At 49.6% G+C, this 21,567-nt stretch overlaps 1 pseudogene across 1 annotated transcript; it reads right to left on the bottom strand.

Moving 5' to 3' along the window:
- Positions 1-6,618: 6,618 nt before the first annotated feature.
- On the bottom strand, positions 6,619-18,008 carry LOC308512522 (histone-lysine N-methyltransferase PRDM7-like; annotated as a pseudogene). The gene is made up of 9 exons: positions 17,861-18,008; positions 17,602-17,709; positions 13,343-13,395; positions 12,106-12,262; positions 11,416-11,517; positions 10,946-11,217; positions 10,449-10,516; positions 9,168-9,361; positions 6,619-6,696 (listed from the first exon to the last, which is right to left on the bottom strand). The product of its transcript is annotated as a histone-lysine N-methyltransferase PRDM7-like (transcript).
- Positions 18,009-21,567: the final 3,559 nt, after the last annotated feature.

The following is a 21,567-nucleotide window of genomic DNA, read 5'->3' as shown; positions in this document are numbered from 1 at the left end:
CTCCCTGGGGTGATAGATCAGGACTCAGGTAAGCGCCGATCCTACTCTTAAAATGGATACAAGAGAGCATTTGGGGTTTTTCTTTTTAATGCCTGCTTTTAAAAAATAAAAAAGGAGGAATATGCCGGGAGCCCGTCCATCCGTGCTGTTTCAAGGGACTTGGCATATATGGCATACTGTTTTTAATATGTTTGCTCACCTTTTTGGCACTATGTGCTTTAACCAAGGTCACCTCTTTGAGAAAGGTTGTTTCCCCAGGTAGGGATTTTCCCCTGAAGTTAGGGAGGGAATAAACCCCCTTAACTAAGTGCCAGGTGGGTAATTAGTCACTTTAACTATGAACAATCACGCTTAAGCTACATAATCTTTACTCCCTGGAATGGAGATAAGAAACGCCCTAACCTTTGGAATAGAGATTGATAGGATTGGAATCAACTGCTATAAATATAGATGTAACAAGACAACAAGAGACATAAATTAGAAGACAGAACCAAGAGACACAGAACCTACAGAGACCCTAGAGACAGAAGAACTTCGCTGGAGAGAACATGGCCACAGAACGTCGAGACAGAACCTAGTGAGAGAACCTGGCTGAAGAACCTAGAAACAGAACCTGGCTACAGAACCTGGATAGAACATGGCAAGAGAACCTGACTAGAACCTGGTGACTGAACCTGGCTGGAGAACCTGGACAGAACCTGGCTGGAGAACCTAATGAGGGAACATGGCTACAGAACCTTGCTGGAGAACCCGGAGAACCTAGCAAGAGAACATGGACACAGAACCTGGCTGGAGATCCTAACCAGAACCTCGCTGGAGATCCTGAGCAGAACCTCTCTGGAGATCCAGACCAGAACTTGGCTGGAGATCCTGGCTAGGCTGCTGATCAACTGAACACTGTCTCCGTGTCCTTCCTTCTTCGCCGACTCTGTCGACGCTTTTGGGAACCCCTGGACCTGCTGGGGTTGGACCCCGGCAAATGATGAGAGAGAATCATGGATCAGCTGCCTCCTGTATCACCCCCTCCCCACTGGGGATCCAGCCCGCAACGAGGGCATGTGCCCTGACCGGGAATAAACCAGGGACCCTTCAATACACAGGTTGACACTCTCCCCACTGAGGCACACTGGCCAGGGCCACAGTGGTTTTTTCTTAGAAATATACATTTCTACTATTTCAGAAAAGAAGAAAGATCAATGATGAGTGATCATCCTAGATTGGCTGCCTTCTGCCAGAAGAAAGAGTGGCATGTGTTCTCATCTGCTCAGCAGAAGGAATAGGCCCTGGCCAGTGTTGTTCACTGGTTAGACCTTCGGATGCCCAGGGAAGGTTCGCTGGTGGGATTCCAGGTCCAGAGCACATACCTGGGATGCAGGCTTCATTGCCTGCCCCGGTCTGGGCTCCTGTGGGAGCCAAAGATCCATGTGTCTCTTGCATATTCATGTTTGCTTTTTGTTTCTTCTCTATCCCCTCCCTCCCTCCCTCCCTCTGTCTGTAAAAAACATATCCTCTGGTAAGAATTAACCAAAACATAAACAAGAAAAAAGTACAAAGAAGGAAAAGATTTGGAGGCTGTGAAAAAGCAGCATACCCCTAAAGAAAGGCACCATGATGAGCGGAGCATGCAGCTCCGCTGATGTTTTTCCACGGAATGTGTCTATAAGATAAAAATAAAATGTCTGAGGGTCTCTCAGCTGGCCAGATCCTGACACAACAGGACGAGGCCATTCTAGCGTGGTCCTTGCAGGGTCTCCCAAGCCACCACGTTGGGGCGAGGCTCTGCGGCGGGGGGCGAGGCCAGGAGGAGCAGAGGAAAGCGAGGCGTGAAGGAGGCGGGGAATGGACAGAGGAGGGTCCTGCACGTGCTCCCCTCTACTGCGTTGTGTCGCTGCTCCCAGAGTCCCCCCCACTGAGAAGATGGGAGCAGACTCACCCGGTGTCAGTGACCGAGGGACATACAGGCTGAGGGACACACAGACTGAGGGACACATAGACCGAGGGACACAGAGACCGAGGGACACACAGATAATCGAGGCCGCAGTGGCCTGGAGAGGTGACATCCGGGAACCTGTGACCACTGTGTTGGTTCCTTTTATCCTCCCAGATGTACCTTCTCAGAGGTTTTTGACTCCAGAACCCTGGATTCCAGTTCCACAGACAGCACCTACTTCATGGTGACTCTGCCCAAGACCCAAGACCTCTCTGGACAACCATTCACACATCAGTTGTTTGGAAAGTGATCTCAAACTTATTCTATATAGTTATTGCATGTATGAAAAATAAATCAGAGCCAAGCAGTCATCTGTTTGATGTATTATACATTTGTATCATACATACATTTTAGTTTAGAAAATGACATTTCTCATTCAAAGTTGCCTTCCTAAGTGTAATTAAGTGAGCATGTTAAAAACTTTGTAAGAGTGAATGTTTTACTTGGCAAATGTTTAGAAACTTGGTAAGTATTACTGTGTATCGCTGCCCAAGGAACTGTTGGGGGTCATGTGTTGTCACCAAAGCAGAATGTTTGCTCAATGACTGGTCCCCTTGTTGAGACAACCTTCATGGTTTTCCCTTCATTCTGTTATGAACCTATAGGCAGAAGGTAGAATTAGGCTTGTACTGATGCCACAGCTCCCACCTGCTGTGATGATGGAAACAGGCCTGATGCTCCAAGCATCATGAGAACACCAGCAAGCGAGGCTCAATGACTGAGCGTTGACCTATGAACCAAGAAGTCCCCTTGATTCCTGGTAAGGGCACCCCCATCACCTGATTGTTTCTCTTTGTCTCCCTGTCCCTCTGTGTCTCAGATCAAGAACAACAGATTTAAAATAAAACTGGAAACTGTCCAATCTGCTCCTATCCTCCTCCCAAAAGGTATCAGATTTTACTGAAAACACCCACCACTTGTCTTCCTTAGTCATCGTGAGAATTCCAGTTCATGAATGTTCAGAGCATCTCAGTTTCAAACGTGCGTGCACATCTACACCCAAACAGCGGAGCTTCGCATCCTGGAGAATTTTCCATTTCCTTCCAAAGGAAGTGAGATGTCTCACACTGGAAATGGAAACAAATGGTAGGAAAAGCTGGGCATGGAGATCAAGGCTAATCATTGCAACCTGGGAATGATGTACTCAACAAATCACAGCATGAATAGTCAAACCAGAACATTCCTGTACGTGGAGGTTTGGGCACGGGGACACCAACATTTTTAATGTGAATGAGCACTTGATTGTGCAAAGCTTTCCTTCCCCCCCTGAGAGATACTCAGCAGAGGTGCTGAGCCACTTGGAAATGTGTGCTGTTTCAATGCGATGCTGGGGGTGGGGGTTTGCCCCTCCTGGCCTGAGCGAGAGAGCCCACCTTCCAATGTGCACAGGGCCCCTGCTTGGGTGTCAACAGCTCCATGACTGTGGGCTGGCTCCTCCCGAGTCCGCTGAGACCCACAGAAAACAATATCCCAACTGGCAGATTTCTCCTGGTCCTGAGGTGTTTCAGGATTGGGTTAATGAGGGAAAACACAAGTATGAAGGTGTGGCTCAAAGGTTGCTTCTGAGAGTTTCAGGTCACCCACCCAAGCCCTCAGTCATTGGAGGGAATGAGGTTTCAATTCTTCACATAGAAATGCCATCATTTTTTAAAATATATTTTTTATTGATCTCAGATAGAAAGGGAGAGGAAGCGGGGGGAGACGAGAGAGAGAGAGAGAGAGAGAGAGAGAGAGAGAGAAACATCCATGATGACAGAGAATCATGGATCCGCTCCCTCTTGCAAGCCCTACACTCGGCATCAAGCCCACAACCCGAGCATGTGCCCTGACCAGGAATTGAACCCTGACCTCCTGGTTCATAGGTCGATGATCAAGCACTGAGCCACACCAGCCGGGCAGGAGAGGGAAGGTCATGGTCCCAGTTCGTGGGTTTGGTGACCCCTTCAGGAGCTCTCCTCCAGGAACAGGTGCAGTGCTAGGTCCCTCAGGCTGAGGGGTAACGGGCCCTCACCGCGTGGGCCTGCTCCCTGCATTGATGTCCGTCTGCTCTGTTGTAAGAAAAGAGGGGCCTCTGGTTGCTGTGGCCCCGTCGCCTCCCCAAGCAGAGGCTACCTGTTCCCTGGAGCCTCGCTGGACTCCCACCCATGGGCCCATGAGCATCAGTGCCCCAGGCCTCTCTGGACATTACCTGTGAACCGGTGGCCAGGAATGACCGACACGGCCTGCCTGCGCTGCTCAAGCGGGTCCATGCCCCATCAGACTCCCCATAAGAAACGTGCAGTGAAGGATTTCAGACGGGTCAGGGGAGGGTTAGACACGCGGACCCAGGTACAAGGCCAGCACCAGGAGCTGCTGCGAGGTGGGCTTCGCACACACTGTGAGGTGAGGTGCACCTAGCAGCTCTCAGCAGGGTGGCGAGGGCCTGTGTCCTGGTAACTCTCAGTGCCGCCTGCCCAGGCTCAGTGGGAGGGGGTGGCCACGGGGAGGAGCATGCCTGACCCCACGCCTCCTGCTCAGGCAGCCGAGTCCACGCAGAACAGTGGGGCTGCGCGAGCTCTAAACTGGCTCCCGGGCCCCACGCCCTCTGCCTCCCTTGTCCACCTCAAGGCCGGGCAGACGCTGTTCACCGAGAGACGCACGTTTTAGCCACCTGAGCCAGAGGCGCCGGTGCTGACCACACTCTGAATGACACTCCAAAGCCTGGGTCACCCTCTCGCTTTATAGCTTGGAAAGGGGCACAGAGACTTTGGGGGTCTTGCCTTAGGACACACAGTTGTGAGGGCAGAGCTGAGACTCAAACCCTTGTGGGCAGACCTGGCGCCCTCATGCTGTGCCCCAGGTGAGATGCCGATGCTACTGAGGCAGCAAGAAGGGTGAGGGCGACCAGTGCCCAGACTGAGGCAGCACAGGTGTGTTCACAGGCACACGGGCACTCACACACACACATGCACACACACACACCCACCTGTACACACCCTCTCTGGCTTTCACCTCTGAGGCTACAGAGGTCTGAGGAATCAGGGGCGGAGCCAGGAGAAGCCAAGGGGTTGTTGGGGTCCTATTCATGTTCCTGGTGAGTCTGTCTCAATCCCTCTCCCTGGCAGGAACCTCACTGGACTGATGCCAGATTCCTACCTTCCCGGGTTCAGGTCTGTGGCTGAGCATTCTTTGAGGCCCTCCTGGAACTCTGCTTTCAGTGATGAGGGGAATGAGGCATGTCGGCTTCAGGTTTGTCTGGACACAAACTTTATTAAAACGAGGCCAAAAACACCATGAGGGACATTGGTGTTGACATCCCCATAGCACTTAAGGAACTGTTTGTCTATTGCCTCTCCTCTTGAAAGTGGAGGATGTTTGACCAGTTTCTTCTGTACTAAGTACACTCTTGGGGAAGCAAAGGAGCCAGCAGGCTTCCTCTGAAGCCCCGTCAGAGCTGGGAAATGAGGTATGTGGTGCCTACACTTGCCCTGTGGCTGCTGAGGTGCAATTTAGGGCTCATGATGCATCCTCCATGCAAACACCGGGCTTCTTCCCTGAGTGTGTCCTCTGGTGTCGGATGAGATTGTACTGAAGTGTAAAGCCTCGCCCACACTCCCTGCAAACATATGGCTTTTCCCCAGAGTGTGTCCTCTGGTGTTTGATGAGATTGGACTTAAGTGTAAAGCCTTGCCCACACTCCCTGCACACATATGGCTTCTCCCCTGAGTGTGTCCTCTGGTGATTGATGAGATCAGACTTCTGTGTAAAGCCTCGCCCACACTCCCTGCACACATATGGCCTCTCCCCTGTGTGTGCCCTCTGGTGTCTAATGAGATTATACTTCACTGTAAAGCCTCGCCCGCACTCCCTGCACACATATGGCTTCTCCCCTGAGTGTGCCCTCTGGTGTCTGATGAGATGTGACTTCTGTGTAAAGCCTTGCCCACACTCCCTGCAAACATAGGGCTTCTCCGCTGAGTGTGTCCTCTGGTGTCTGATGAGAGGTGACTTATCTGTAAAGCCTCGCCCACACTCACTACACACATAGGGCTTCTCTCCTGAGTATGTCCTCTTGTGTATGATTAGAGTTGACTTATCTCTAAAGCCTCCCCCACACTCCCTGCAAACATGGGGCTTCTCCCCTGAGTGTGCCCTCTGGTGTCTGATGAGATGTGACTTCTTTGTAAAGCCTCGCCCACACTCCCTGCACACATATGGCTTCTCCCCTGAGTGTGTCCTCTGGTGTGTGTCGATATGTGACTTATCACTGAAGCCTTGCCCACACCCTCCATGCTTGATTGTTACAATTTTTGACATTCTTACTTCCACAAATAATTTGCCTGTGTTCTTTGCGTTAACATTCTGGCCTGTGCTGGGCTCTTCCTCCATTATTCTCTCAGGTTCACTGGAGCTCCCTGTTTGTCCGTTGGGAGGCTTGAAAGAGGCCCTTGAAGTTCCCCTGTGCCTGATCCTTTTAAGCAAAGGTTTGGACCTCCATTTGACCTCTTGACCTTCAACTTTGTCATTCAAGCCATGTGGACCAGTCTGTTGCTGCTGCTGTTGATTCTGACGCTCTGGGCCAGCTTCCTCCGACTGGATGTGCTTTACTGCAGATGCTCCTCACAGAATCTCAGAGGGGTGATTGCGTTTCACATGTTGGCTGAGGAATGTCCGACTGGAGAAGGCCACAGAGCAGGAGGGACATGGGTGGATCTCTGGCTTTGGTTCTGCTGGAGAAGAAAGTTTTGGTCAGGGCAGGTGTGGGCAAGCCTGCCTGTGCCGTACGCTCTGTCTCCTGGTAAGACCCGTCCCCGGAATCATTCTAGCTGTGTTGACAGTGCAAGCTCTGCCTCCCACAAAGTGTTCCTTCACTGTCTACTTTTCTTTTTCTTTGTCTGCACTACTCTTCTTCAGAAATCCAGAGACCCCCATATCAAATTCTTTTCTACAGCCCTGGCCAGTGTGGATCAGTGGATAGAGCCTCAGCCTGTGGACAGAAAGGTCCTGGGTTTGATTCCCATCAAGAGCATGTGCCTTGGTTGCAGGCTTCTCCCCAGCCTGGGCCCTGGTCTGGGCGTGTGCAGGAGGCAGCCAGTCAATGTGTTTCTCTCACATCGACATTTCTCTTTGTCTTTCCCTCCCTCTTCCACTCTCTCTAAAAATCAATGGAAAAATATCCTGGGATGAGGATTGAAAAGAAAAAAGGTCTTACAGATCAAGGACCATCAGAAGACATTTCACTCCTTATATGGGTTGGACTATTGTGACCTTTCCATATACATGTGTCTTCTAAGTCATGTTAAAGAGAAAAACCACAGGCCTGGCCAGGTAGCTCAGTGGTTGAGCATCAACCCATGAACCAGGACGTCACCAGTTTGATTCCTGGTCAGGGCACATGCCCAGGTTCTGTGCTCGATCCCAGCAGGAGGCAGCTGATCCATGTTGATATTTCTATCCCTCTCTTCATTTCCCTTCCTCTCTCTCTCAAATCACTAAAAATATTTAAAAATAGAGAAACCATAGGCCCCAACTAGCAATTGCTTCTCTCTCAGTTTTCCACAAATCACAAAATGGAAATATGTCCTTCCTCACACAGTATTCCTACTTGATTTCTTTCAGTGTTAGCCTACTTCAAATACACTACAAAGTCCTGTTTCAGAATATCTTTCCAACCATCCCCTAGCCAGTTTGGATCAGTAGATAGAGCGTCGCCTTGGGGACTCCAGGGTCCTGGGTTTGATTCTAGTCAAGGGCACATACCTGGGTTGCAAGCTCAATCCCCAGCCCTGGTTGGGGTGTCTGTGGGAGACAAGCTATTGATGTTTCTCTCTCTGTCTCTCCCCCTTCTACTCTCTCTCAAAAAATAATCAGTGGAACAATATCCCTGGGTGAGGATTAACAACAACAACAAAAATATTTCCCCAACCTGCTTCTTAAACTCCTGACTCCCATCTCTCTCCAGCCAGTCCGCCTTCCTCTCTCACTGGGAGTTGAAATAATCTCAGAGGGGATTCCCCACTGAAGTTTATTTCCCCAAAAAATTAACAAAGCATAGTTTTAGAACATGCCACTCTGCAGCGGAAAACTGCTCAGTTGTCCCGTCTCACTCAAGAAAGTCCCCAGTATCTCAGCTTGGATCATAGGCACTGTATTTCCCGGCTGCTAGGCATCTGTCCAACCTCTGTTCTTGCCCTCTGTACTGAGACTGAGACGGGAGTAGCCCTCAGCCAGCTCAACACCCCACCTCTTTCCTTCCCTGCACCAGCCACTCCCTCTGCCTGGGACCTTGTGACACAACTGTTGTAAATGTTGTCTCCTGAGAAAGCCTTCCCTTGACCTTTGCAATCCGGCACACCCACCTTCCCCTCACACAGATCCCTAGGCACTTGTCCTGGGCCCGTTTTCTCCAAAGCGCTAACCACTGTGTGATATTAAGCACATGCATATATGTCTGCCGGGGCTTCCATCCTTCACCAACCAGCTGCTCAGGAGCAGTGATTCTGATCATCGTGTTAATTGGTATTTCCAGCTCCCAGAACCCTGTGTGGCACCGAGTAGGAATTCCCATGACAAGTCACAAAATAATGAATGAATGCATGTTAACACACACATTTCATTTAGAAATATGCAGTAAATGAAGAAGAAACAGCTAAAGTGTTAAAAAAAACAACAACCCAAAAACAACCACCTTGATGAGAGAGCTGGTTAAGTACCTGAAACATTTTTTTTTTTTTTTGGCTCTGATTTTTTCAGCACTATATGATGCCGTGCATTTTGTGCATGAAGTATTTTTAAAAATGTAACACAAATTGGCCCAGGCCATTGTGGCTCAGTTGGTTGAGCATTGTCCCATTCACCCAGAGGTAGCCAGTTTGATTCCTGGTCAGGGCACATGTCAGGGTGGTGGACTTGATCCCCAGTAAGGAGAATGCAGGAGGCAGCAGATTGATATTTCTCTCCCTCTCCCTTCATCTCTGTCTCTAAAACCAATAAAAGCATATTTTTAAGAATTAGAACAAAAATAAAAATATTAAAATTATTCTTAAGAATCAAAAACCTATGTGATGAGCCATCAATTTCTGAAGCATCTGATTTGAAGCTTTGCTGACTCTAGAGTGGATTTTACTCTACTTGAGAGTTGGAGCACGAAAACTTCTAAGAATTCTTTCTTTCCATGTTGAAGAAGAGTGGTGCCCACCTCTCCCAGCCACAAGCTCTGTCTTCCATTTGCTGCCCCACTTGATGCCCAGCTTTTGGCCATACTCTTCTCCATACCAGACCAGCAGCTCACAGCCCGTCCTCACGACCCGGCAGGTTCGGTAGAAAATCTGCCTGTGATATTGAAAGGCCACCAGGTTCTGTTCTTCCTCATCCCGGGCGCAGTTCACGTACCTGGCGTTGAGGCAGATGAAAGGAAAAAAAAACACAGGCGATGAGCTTCCACTACCTGTCATATCGTGTCCAGATCCTCACTGACGCGTAAGGCCCTCAGCACTGATGGCACCCACCCCCATGCTCCTGGGGAAACTTCTGTTCAATGTCCAAGCCTCTGTCACAAGGTCATGTGAATTCCTGTCTCTATGTCCTGCTCACAGTGCTCATCCTGCCTAATGCCATTTCCAAAGCCTCATTCCAGACTTCCCCATCAAACCCGGTGGCCTCTAGCTTCTCTAAGCTGTAAGTCAGGTTCTGTGTTACACCCCAGGACTCGGGGCTTGCTCTAGGACTCACACCATTCAACATTCAGTCCAAGTCTCCCTTCTCTTCAGAGGCCTTTGTCGAGTCTCCCCACACTTTATTGAAGGCATCATTCAGTTGCCTCCCCCAGGTTCCCACAGAAATGTCGAGGTCTCTCTTTCTTAGAAAAATAACACAGAACAATAGTAGTTTATTCATAATCTGTCTCCCCTGACACAAGAGAGCCCCTCAGGAAAGGGCCATGAGCACTATGACTCTGCAGGCTCCAACATCCAGTTCTAGTTAGAACTGAGTCTGGGATGATGTGCTGCCCTCACAGGTTTAGATTATCCTTGGTTCAAGGCTATGTGGGCACTAGGCACTTGTTGAAAAATAGGAAAATTAGAGTTAAATGTTTATGAAATAAAATGTTTCATGTCCGTCTGCAGTAAGTCCTCCCTAGGGACATGGATTGTGTGATCTGTGTAAGTAATGAATTCCTTCCTCTAAACTGGAATATAGTAAGTGTTTAACTAATGTCAGTTAGATAAATCACAGAGTAATCCAGGGTCCTCAAGGTTTTTCCCAGTGCCCAAAGTAGAGACTTCCCTTTGAGGACATATGCTATACTTTTACCTCCTTTTTTTCCTAAATGTCACTAGATGTTAAAGATCACTGTATGGAGAAAAAGGGGGAACAGAGTACTGAGGGAGACCATTAGGGAGGCATGATGGGAAGGACAGACATGTGGTTTGTGAGGCATGAGTGTCCTCTCCGGAACCCAGAAGCCTAGTGACCTTACCTCATCCAGTTGGCCTGAGATGTATCCTTTCCATCCACATACTCATAGCAGTTTCTCCCTTTGGTGATCTGCATTTCAGGAAAAGAAGTTAAAGGCTGTGTGTGTGTGTGTGTGTGTGTGTGTGTGTGTGTGTGTGTGAGTTTGTGTGTATATAATAGAATAATTACTTTAATCTAGTGTCATCAAATCTCTTTCAGCCTGCATGGTGATTCAACTGCCAATGGTGATCACAGGACATTTTTCTTACTCATCATCTACACTTCTTAGTCAATTTGTCCACTAAGCAGGAGCCCCACAAGGGAGGAGTCTGTACCACTTTGCTCCCATTTACCCTCTGATCCTTAGAGAGGAGCTCCATGTTCATGCAAAGTCCGCCCAGTACACAGAGCTAACTAACCATATGGTCCCCATCCATGTCCTAGCATGTAGAAGGTGGGGCAATCCAAGCCACAGGAGGGCCGGGAAGCCAGAGGACAGGGAAGAGGTAAAGTTCTCACCAGCCAGGAGTAGCCGCTGTTGGCTGTGGCTTCATCTTCTGTGATCTGACCCTCATAAGGGCCAAAGTGCAGGCCCACCGGCAGATCACATTCCTCATTCCACACTCCAAGCCCAGCCTCAGGGATGCCTGATGGTCCGATTCTCAACCCAGGGGGCAGAGTGAGGGCTGAGCGGTTGGCATGCCCCTTGTCCACGGCACTGTCTTTTACAAACGTAGGAGGCCCGCACACAGCACAGCTGTCAATGAAGAAGTTCTGACACTTCTCACAATCTGGAGGCAAGAGCAACAGGGATTAGTCAGGGTGCAGTGCATGTCCCTGCACTTGAAGAGTTTCAGAAAGAGCTCCCATCAGTGAGCCTCAATCCTATATTCCCGGTCACGAGAGGAAGGGAATGATTTGGGCACCCAAAGACCAGTGAAATTATTGCATCAAGGACATAACATGCTCCTTGGTTAGGGTGAGCTTACACAGGTAGTCATCGTCCTGGGGCTCGCTGATCTCTTGGTAGACATGGCCCTTTCTCTCTCGTAGGCTATACATCTTCACTTCGATCTCCTTTCTCCTGAGGTCTACATGAGAGAAGAGCTGGTGAACGAAGTGGGTCTGGAACATGAGTCCCTGACTTGTCAGAAAACACACAATGTCTTCCCATCAAATGCTCACCTGTTCTTTATAGTATCTGGTATTTTTCTCCATTAACTAAAAGACTAGTACGCCACACTGACTACCGATGGCTGATTCAATTTTAGTTTCTAGATGATCCCATTATCAGGTTCAACCTTCCAAGCTTTGGTCATTCATAAAGTATGTATTGAGGGCACGTTATGTGTTAGGCACTGAATAAAGATCTGGGCACACAACACCAAGACAATATGGTTGCTATTATCACAGATGGATTTATTGGACAACTTGCATGTGCCAATTGTTTGAGATTTAATTTAATGCTTTCAAACTATATGTGTCCATGTTTCCTTATGTTCACTGTATACATTAGCATTCAGGAGCTCAGAGAGTTTGGAAGATTAGCTCAAAGCTTCAGTGCTAACTCCAGTTTCAAATCCAGGCGTGTTGAAAGTCCACCCCACATACCTAGGCTATACTGACCAGCCTTTCTAGAGGAATTAGTGGAACTGAAATCTCCAAATTGTTGAACTTACCCAATTTTGATCTAGGGTGCTGTCCGGAGGTACTTGCTTCTCCAGGAGGGGGCACTGGTTTCTGGGTCTGCTCTGAGCCACTTGTGGTCAACAAATTTGCTGTTCCTGACAATTCCTTCAAACTGGACTCATTACTTAATGGCGCCCTGGACTTTGCCTTCAGTGTGAAAGGCAAAGGGAAATAAATGTAACGTACATTTATTTAATTATGTAGGGTTTATGATATACATGACTTTAATGAACACTTCAACAACTCTTGGAAATACCTGGGAAGTATGAAAATTAGAGGAAAAAGAAATGGCCAATGTGGGTTTTGAATCGAAGACTAGAACCCATGCCTTAAGGCTCTTTCTTTTATAGCACATTGAGAATGAAGGATACTGGGAAGAGAATAAGACATAGTTGGGCCCTAACCAGTGTAGTTCAGTTGATAGAGTGTCGGCCTGCAGACTGAAGGGTCCTGAGTTGAATTCTCGTCAAGCGCGAGTTCCTTGGTTGCAGGACCCTCCTCCCTGGCCTGGACCTTGGTCTGGGCTTATGCAGGAGGCCACCAGTCATTATGTGTGTCTCTCACATTGATATTTCTCTCTTTCTCTCCCTCTTTTTTCTATTCCCCCTAAAAATCAATGAGAAAATATCCTTGGGTGAGGATTAAGAAAAAAAGAAAGAAAGAAATAGTTGGCAGAGCCCTGGCTGGTGTAGCTCAGTTGGTTGAACTGAAGGGTTGCCGGTTCCATTCCCAGTCAGGGCACATGCCCCAGTTACGGGTTATTGATCCATGTTTTTCTCTCTCACTGATGCTTCTCTCCCTTCCTCTCTCTCTCAAATCAGTAAAAACATATTTTTTAAAAAGAAATGGCTGGCAGAAACCTACCATGACAATAAAGGAAATTATGCTAAAATGTGCAATTTACTATATCATGGAAAGAACAGTTGTAATTAGATTAGTTGGTTCCCACCAATTCTGTTTGAATAAGGTTGTGCTACCAGCCTGTTCTCTTCATTTTCCTGACCTATAACATGCTAATTCTTAATGTTATAATGAACATGAAATATAATGATGTTCACCAAAGTGTTCTGTGAGCACTTTGATACAGTATGAATGTGAGATTACAGTCCTGCTATCAATGTCCCCCTCAGCCATCTCTATATTTGAAATCACGTGTAATTTATCTTCATTATTCTTTGACCCTACTCTAGTTTAATTTGTAAATTTGAAAGCACTCTTTCAGCAAACATTCAGGAGGCCCTCAGGGACCCCGAGCTGGGCCTGGGACTTCTGAGAAGAATCTGGTGTGAACCAAAGAGCTCACAATGCAGAGGTAGGCAGGCGGAGCCAATGATTCAAACAAGATGACACTGGCCTAATTAGAGCTCAGAGAAAGAAGCCATACTTCTTCTGACTGGAATGAGCATTCAAAACCAGTTCCAGATGAGCTTCTATTGAATAGTGTGTCATCTCTATGAAGTTCTTAAGTCACTTTATTTATTGTTTATTATTTCTGAATCGTCAAACCTGAAGCTCCCCAGAGTTGAGAGATGCTTTCTTTTATTTGACTGGGAGGCTCTGGTGCTGGGGTTGCTATATCCATCTTCATCTGGGACCAAGCACCGTGAAAACTGCCTATATATCAGTGAGCTTCTGCAAGTCGGAAGTCTTAGTGCATTTCTCACTGGAGCATAGCAGAGCAGAACTGCGTTTGGAATCATCAGTCAGTGAAAGATGTAATCATGTATGGATGAGACAGTGGAAAGTGCATAAAACTATGGAAATTTTAATGAGCTTGTAAGTGGTTTAGAGATGAAGCTAAGGATTAGAATGCACGACCACCGATACTGTGATTTCAGACATACAATCAAACACTTGTATATGTCTGAAACCTCAGTTTCCTCATCAGAAATGGTGATACTTATAGTACCTACCTCATAGGGTTGTGGTAAGGTTTAAGTGAGTTTATGCACGTAGAATTCTTAGAGTCTGAAGCATTGTGAAGATAAGACCCGTGGTAGCTACTATTGTTGCTGATGTTATTAACGACTAAGATGATATTGGGCATTTTGTTGAAGAGGTCAGGAAAGGAAGGTGGCACTCTGATTTTTCCTCCTCTTCCCTGCATTTGCATCCAGGAGGAAGATTTTCTTTTCCACAGGATTTGGGAAATACTCACCTTCTGATGTTTATTCTGTTCCACTCTGAGGGCCACCCAAGAAGGTTTAGCTAAAAGATGGTGAGAAATCAATAATATATATAATTTCAGAGAGGAAGGGAGAGGGTGAGGGAGAGAGAGAGAGAGAGAAACATCAATGATGATAGAGAATCATGGATTAGCTTCCTCCTGAATACCCCACACCAGGGATCAAACTGGCCGTGTGCCCTGACCGGGAATTGAACTGTGACCTCCTGGTTCATAGGTCGACACTTAATCTCTGAGCCACGCCTGCCGTGTGAGAAATCAGTTTTGGTTGGTAATTGTTTCAAAATCTGGAGATTTTTATCTTTCAGAATTCTGAATTATAGAGTAATCCCAGGACAGACCAAGGATGATTGGAAAATGTTTCCTGAGGTTTCATTAGGCTTATGCTTTTATTGGGAGCATCAGCTAATTTTCTTAAAATGTTAAAAAATAGCCCTAGCCAGCTTGGCTCAGTGGATAGAGCGTCAACCTGCGGATGGAATGGTCCTGGGTTCTATTCCAGCCAAGGGTGCATGCCTGGGTTGCGGGCTCATCACAGGTGTGCAGGAGGCAGCCAATCGATGGCTCTCTCTCATCATTGATGTTTTGATCTCTCTGAATTCCTCTCTGAAATCAATAAATATATTTTAAAAAAAATAGACAAAACCCCATCTGTACTTCATCCTCTGTTCAATATATATATTTAAAGTAGAAGCCCGTTGCACAAAGATTCACGCAATAGGCCTTCCTTCCCCTGGCTGCCTGCACTAGATTTCCTCTGGCACCGGGGTCCCAGGCCTTTGCTCCAGCCACTGAGGAGAAGCCAAGCATCTTCCGTCTTCAGTCTTCACTCCAGCCAGAGCCTTCAGTCTTCTCTCAGCGGCTGCCCTGGTTAGGCAAATTAACTGCCATCTTTGTTGGGTTAATTTGCATGTGTATCCTGATTGGCTGGCGGGCCTGGCAGAGTGACACCAATTTGCATGTTTCTCTTTTATTTGTGTAGAGTGGCCTATCCCTGGCTGGCCATCTCAGTTGGTTGGAGTACCATGTTTTAAACCAAAAGGTTTCCGGTTTGATCCATATTGGGGCCTACACAGGAGGCAACTGATGGATGTTCCTCTCTCACATTGATGTTTCTGTCTCCCTTTCTGTCTCCCTCCCTTCCTCTCTCTAAATTCAATGAATATCCTTGGGTGAGGATTTAAAAAATAAAATTGCCCTAAAAAGCAAAAATAAAAAATTGGCCTTTCATGACACAAGTATAATAAAGGTCATGTAACTGCAAAGAATCTCTACTCTGTAACCCAGCGCTTTCTCCTCTCTGTCTTCTGTCTTCACACTGGCCTTGTCCAGTCCACCTTGGACAAGGCACCAGGACCACCTTGGCTCCTTTCTTTCTTATCCTTCCTCCTTTGCACATTTGGATTGTGACCACCTTCTCTAATCACTAGATTCTGATCAGCATCACACAGTCTTAGGGACAAAGACTCAGGTCTAGTCACCACATAAACAGAGTTTCGGGCAAGCTGGACATAACGTCGTGACTTCAGCTATGTTTCAACCTCAGACCCATGGAACTACAGACCCTACCAGTCAGACTTTCATGAAACCTGGCAGATGATGCCATGGCTGCCATGGAACCTGATACAATGATGAACTACTTCCTACCCTGGCCCACAACCCAACCCCCTAACTACCATGAGTAATAATTTTCCCATATGTCCCCATGCAGGTCTTAGAGCACTGCTCACCTGTCAAAACTTCCTCCTTCTATGTGATCACAACTCTTCTGAATTAGTTATTTTTTACTCACTGTTATATTTTTGTATACTTACTTGTTAATGTTCTATAAGTATACAATTATATTATTATTCTATTTTATTTTTTCCACCACCATTTATACTCCTGTATTATTATTTTTTCATCCTCACCTGAGAATATATGCTTATTGATTTTAGAGAGAGAAGAAGAGGAAGAAAGAGAGGGAAACATGGATGTGAGAGAGAAACATCGATGAGTTGTATCCCATACACACCCCGACTGGGGATGGATCACGAAACCTTTTTGGTGTATGGGAGGATGCTCCAACCAACGGAGCCACCGAGACATGGCTATTCAATTATTTTTATTTTGAGAGAATGTTTATTAAAACTAGGGACAGTGAAACAAGGATAGAAGCAGCAGCAGGAGAGAGCTTAGGCTGGGCTGCTGTGTTGCTCTAGAAAGGTTAAAGGAAAGAGTTCAGCCTAGGCGGGCGGCTTTGGCTCATTGGAAAGTCATAGAAAAGGGGCCTTGGAGCCAGGTTCAGGGGGTTAGCCTGAATGAGCTGCCCCTGCCCGGACTCCCTGGTGCAAGTCTCCTGGGTCCCTTAGTTTAGGAGATGCACACCGAGTGGGGGTTGGGGGGAGGAGAGGGGAAAGGGTGAGGGGTGTGTGTGCTCCCGGAGAGAGAACAGCTTAATAATATATATATATATATATATATATATATATATATATATATATATATATATATATATATATATATTAGAGCACCATTGCACGAAATTTATAAATTTCTGCACCGTGGGAATGGCGGTGGTGGTGGTGGGGGGGTGAATTCCTGAGCCCGGCCTGTGCCCTTTGTGCCTCTGACAGTCTGGGAGTCCTGCGATCCATCGCCTGCAGAGGGAGGTCCCGTTCAGTAGCCCCAGCTCTGCATTGGTGGCCTGGGCCTCCCTCTTTGGGGTGACGGGGAGCCCCCATTGATGACCCAGTGGCTAGTGGCCTGGGCCTCTCTCTGCAGGGCATCATGGGGGATTGGGGGGCCGGACCAATTGCGTTTCACAGGCCTTGGCTGGCCTGGCGCCAGTGGGTGTCATAGCCTGGTCATCTGCTGGGTCCTTCAGCTGGTCCGCCCTGGATTTGCATATTATGGTTTCATTATTGTAGATTTGGGGGGTGAGTCTGGGTGAAGGTGAGAAAAGGGGGAGAAATGGGGGACCTCTGTGATAGTGTTAACACTAAATCTGTATATAATTATTGTTACACATTGAAGAGGTTTTATGACCCTGGCCAGTGTGGCCCAGTGGTTGAGCCTCGACCTATGAACCGTGAGTTGGGGGGCAGGCAGGAGGCAGCGATGGAGTTTTCTCACTCACCTGTTTCTCTCTCTCTCTCTCTCTCTCTCTCTCTGTAAAATAAATTATTCATAAAAAGGGGTGTATGTGAACAGCCCCTTGCTGTGTAACTGCTCTGCTGCTTGCTCCTCCCCGGTCACTCCCGAGAGGCCGCCCGACCTACACCAGGTCAGGGTCAGGCAGCTGCGCGCCCTCCGCCCGCACCTCGTGGCCTCGGGGTCCACTCGTCATCCGAGTCCTCGGAGTCCTCCGCCCGGGGCCTGGCCGTCCTCCCGCGGCGACACATGAACGCGGGTCGAGGGGCCCTGAGACCTGGAAGGAGAGAAAGAAAGAGTCTGTCCTGCAGGCGAAAAGCTGAGGGACAAACAGCAGAGCCAGCGCTGGGCGGGGGCAGAGCCCGGGGCCCTGGACGGAGCACCCCCGCCCCCCCCCCCACCCCGCGGCCCTGTCCCCCCTCGCTCACCCATGCTGAGCAGCGCCTCGTAGTTGCTCTTCATGTTGCGGTGCCGCGCTCGCTTCCAGGCGCCCATCTGCGCCCACTCCTCCCGGGAGAAGTAGATGGACACGTCCCTGCAGGCGGCCCTGGCCTGGGGGAGAGACCGTTCGTCCATTCTTCCGTCCTCCCCGGCCCGAGGGGGGGCGCCCCGCCTCCACCCCGTCCCCACCCCCCGTCCCCACCTCCACCCCCTCGGACCCCCTCACCTTGGGCCTATGCCCCGCTCTCCCCGCCTACTCCACGGGGCGCTCCTGCAGGTCCCTGTCCAGGTCCATGGTGCCGCCAGCGGAGTCCACTCCCGAGGATGCGGTGCCTGTGGGAGGAAGAGGCGCTGAGGGGACCCGCTCCCACCTGGCAGGGCCAACCCCCCCACCTCCCCCACCCCCAGACAGACCGGGGCCGCGGCCATTATGACCCACTAGGGGGCGCCTCCTTCCCGCCGCGGTTGGGGGGTCCCAGGGGGTACTGAGGGGCCCGGTCAGGGGGGTATGATGGGCGCGTTCCAGGGACTGAGAGACGCAGTCAGGGGGAACTGAGGGGCGCGTTCTGGGGTGTCTGAGGGGCACGGTGGGGGGTCTGAGGGGAGCGATCTGGGGGGTCTGAGGGGCGCGGTCTGGGGGGTCTGAGGGGAGCGGTCTGGGGGGTCTGAGGGGCGCTGTCTTGGCGGACTGAGGGGAGCGGTCTAGGGGGTCTGAGGGGCGCGGTCAGGGGGGTCTGATTGGCGTGCTCAGAGGGGTCTGAGGGGCGCGGTCAGGGGGGTCTGAGGGGCGCGGTGGGGGCGTTGAGGGCCCTGGGGTTGGAGGTGGGGCGCCCTTACAATGAGGGTGGGGGGGCTGTGCCGAGAGGAACCGGGTTCGGGAATGGGACCCGCGATTCGGGAGCAATGCACGCGGGAGGAGGCCCCTCAAGGGGCAGAGACGTCGCCGGCTGAGGAGACGGGCCCGCTGGACAGAATCCGGGTCTTTCTGGCCAGGAAAGTTGGGTGCTCGGGTTAGAGGATTTGGGACTCCAGTGAAGAGATTTGTGGTCTCAGGGACAGCCTCCAGGGTTTCTGTCTCGGAGTTGGGGATTTGGTCTTCCTGGGTGCCTTGGGTAGGGAGCCCAGGCTCGGGGTGTGCTGGGTCTGACCTTTGGGGGATTGAGCGTTGCACTAGGCGCTGAGACCGGGGGTCCTCCGGGTTAGCGCACTTGGGGTCCCTGGAGGCTGACAGAGTGGGAGCCTCTCGGGAGGACACCCCGGGTCTTCGGCTGGGGGTTTGAAGGCCAGCGGAAAAAGGGGTTCCCACGCAAGGCTCCCGTTTTCCTGTCCGTCTCCAGGCCGCACTGCGCACCTGGCCGAGGTCCCCTCAAACCCGCGCTCCTGGCAGCGTGCTCCCGCCCTCAGGCGGTGTGTGGCGGGGCGAGGGGGAGCTTCCTGCCTCCAGAGCGTCAGCGCCAGCCGCCAATGAGTGCTGTGGTCACGGGGCCCAGCCTTCCAATGGGCGGTCAGAAACGCGAAAAGGGCGGGGCGCGGGGTGGAGCCTTACTGCCAGTCAAGGGCAGAATACTGCGTAAAGAGCCCGCCCTGCGCTCCCAACCCCCCATGGTGATCGGCTGCCCTGGGTCCTGCGAGTGTAGGTCAAGAAGCCTTCAGCCACTGGGCGGTGTCCAGGGCTTGGATTCCCGCTGCGTATGGGCGGGACCCCGGGAGCCGGGAGCCCCCAGCCAGGGCAGGTATTGGGCTGACGCGGCCTTCCTGCCGCCTGACCGAGACTCTGTTCCACCCGACGGTATTTAGGTCCCGGACTGTCTTCCAGGCGCATTTGTTCGCTTCCTTAGCGAGAGGACCAGAAGGTAGGTGGGGAGTTGCATTCTGGGAAACAGGGATTCCCACTAGACCAGCGGTTCTGAACCTGTGGGTTGCGACCCCTTTGGGGGTCGAACGACCCTCTCACAGGGGTCGCTTAAGACCATTGGAAAACACATGTATAATTATATATTGTTTTTGTGATGAATCACTACGCTTTAATTATGTTCAGTGTGTAACAATGAAAATACATCCTGCATATCTGACATTTAGATGACGATTCATAACAGTGGCAACATTACAGTGATGAAGTAGCAACAGAAAAAATTCATGATTGGGGGTCAGCACAACATGAGGAACTGTATTCAAGGGTGGCGGCATTAGGAAGGTTGAGAACCACTGCCTTAAAGGAAGCTGTCGAGTGGAGGAGCAAGATGGCGGCGGTATAGGCAGACATGTCCCAGGTCGTGTCCCGGAGCAAATGGAGTGAGCAGCTGAAACTAGTAACATCCACCCCGAATTGGCGAAATTGCTCAGCTGGTGAGACGGTTTGCAGCCGGGAAGAGCAGAACTCCCCTGGAAAGGTAAAAAGCCCAGGGATTTGGGCAGGAAAGTTTGCCAGACCTCTGAACCGAGAGAGTCGGAGGGAGACCTCGTGGCAGACAGCCGCGTCCCTTGGGACAGGCACAGCCCCTGACATTGGAAAGGAGAACCGCCGGGGGAATTGAGAGCTGGGTTCTGTGATCACAGAGGACTGAGCCTAAAGGGGGCAGCCTGAAGAGCTGACCAGACCATGCAGTCCCGGTAAGAGAAGAAGCCTACAGAAACCAAGCCTTTCCCGTTTCCGCGGCCAGCGTTTGTTTGTTTGTTTTTACTGAATCCTGTTCATGGGGCATTTCGGATACAGACACTCACCTGTGCTGAAGAGAGGGAGAGTGTGCGGAGGAGTGGAATCTGGGGAGAGACTGAGGAGAGAAGGGGGGCCGGGAGAGGTGGCAGCGAATTGAGTGCTGAGACACCCCGGAGCCCAGGTCTGGGGCAGACATTCTCTCTGGAGAGTGAGACTCCTCCCCCCAGCCCCCAGGCAAGGAGCACAGCCACACCCAGATTCCACCCTGTAGGAGATCAAGGATTAAAATAACCTGATCAGTCCCTGGGAGTTAACAGGGTCTGGCCTATAGAGGGATTTTCAATCCCAGCAACAACACAGCCCCGGTAACTAACTATTACGCAGCCAGCTCTGGGCAGTGAACCTCCACTGGACAGAGAGGCCCTATAGCCTCAGAGGCCAACCTCAGAGCACTCCCACCCAGAGGCTGACCCACAAACTGACTCTTTGCTAAACACAAAATAAGGCAGTCTGGGAAACAAATGCGGCTTGCTTTAAAATAAGGACTGTGGTTGACAACACAGAGGAACAGTGTATCGCAGGGAAACTCAACACTCTCCTGAATACCTGGCAGGTCTAAGGCGAGCCACACTGAAGAATAGAAGAACCGAAGGAACTTCACTACTGCAATTTTTTTTTTCTTTTTTCACCTTTTAACTACGAAACCAAATTTTTTTTCTTTGTTTTTTTTTTCCTTTTTTTTCCTTTTTTTTTCTTTCTTCTTTTTTCCATCACCTGATTTTACCCTTTTAATTACTACCTTCTTATTTTTAACCAGTATTATTACTGCTACCATTTTACCATTTTTTTTAAAGTGCCATTTTATTTTCTCTTTATTTTATTTTGCGATTAGTGTTCTCCATTCTATTTTCATCGTTATATTATTGGTTGTTTCTAGTTTGCATTCATCTCCAGGGAGCTGTTGCTGGAATTTGTTGGGATTAATGGCTGTTCTGTAGGAGTATTCTCCTCGTATAAAATAAGTCTCCTCCCCTCTTC

The sequence above is a fragment of the Myotis nattereri genome (genome assembly GCF_964212035.1).
Source record: "Myotis nattereri genome assembly, chromosome: Y".
In the NCBI taxonomy this organism is placed as follows: domain Eukaryota; kingdom Metazoa; phylum Chordata; class Mammalia; order Chiroptera; family Vespertilionidae; genus Myotis; species Myotis nattereri.
The sequence above is the reverse complement of the archived record's forward strand: the minus strand, read 5'-3'. Positions and strand labels throughout refer to the sequence as shown.